Below are 689 nucleotides of genomic sequence, written 5' to 3'. Positions count from 1 at the left end.
GTCTGGGTATCAGTGAAAAAACACTAATCATGAACAACTGAGATCTGAAGCTAAACAGTTTCATACAGCATCTTAATGAAAGACTTTAAAGATGTCGGTATAAAAGCCATCTACATTGGACATAATGGTTGGTTATGATGATAGAAAATAACGAGGAACCATTATAATACAGCAGTAATAAATTAGCTAATTTTAGTGTTCGACCAAAATGTAATAGTAATATGTAACGGAGAGTAATATAACATTTATAATAGATACGAAGACCTTTTCATGTGGAGAAGTGCATAAACCAAAGAACTATTGGGAAAAGGTTCAATTTGGAGACGCCGGGTATCGATCCCGGTACCTCTCACATGCTAAGCGAGCGCTCTACCATCTGAGCTACGTCCCCTGTTTAAATACTATTATTGTATAAGAATTAATGAATACAAATATTAGAACTGGTTTATCAAGCGACAAGAAAGTATGTCACCAGGTGAACTTCACGTTAGGGAACACCCAGACAAGATCTATTTCTATTGAATCATTTCCACGTGCACTTAGTATTATAAAACTTTATAAAGTACCAAGAGTAATAAAACACGTGATGTCCCTTTCTTTGCCCAAAATATATTGAGATGCTGCATCAGAAACATAAAATATCTTACAAACTTTGAAATAGTGTAATGTTGGTTTTATGTTACAGTGAT

The 689-nt window shown here is 34.3% G+C and overlaps 1 non-coding gene across 1 annotated transcript; it reads right to left on the bottom strand.

Annotated features, from left to right (window-relative positions):
* Positions 1–318: 318 nt before the first annotated feature.
* On the bottom strand, positions 319–391 carry Trnaa-agc. Its single transcript has one exon. It is a non-coding gene; the product is annotated as a tRNA-Ala (tRNA).
* Between the last annotated feature and the right edge of the window lie 298 nt (positions 392–689).

This window comes from Limulus polyphemus, unplaced genomic scaffold, assembly GCF_000517525.1.
Source record: "Limulus polyphemus unplaced genomic scaffold, Limulus_polyphemus-2.1.2 Scaffold12587, whole genome shotgun sequence".
Lineage (NCBI taxonomy): Eukaryota > Metazoa > Arthropoda > Merostomata > Xiphosura > Limulidae > Limulus > Limulus polyphemus.
This window is presented reverse-complemented; position numbering and strand designations above follow the sequence as displayed.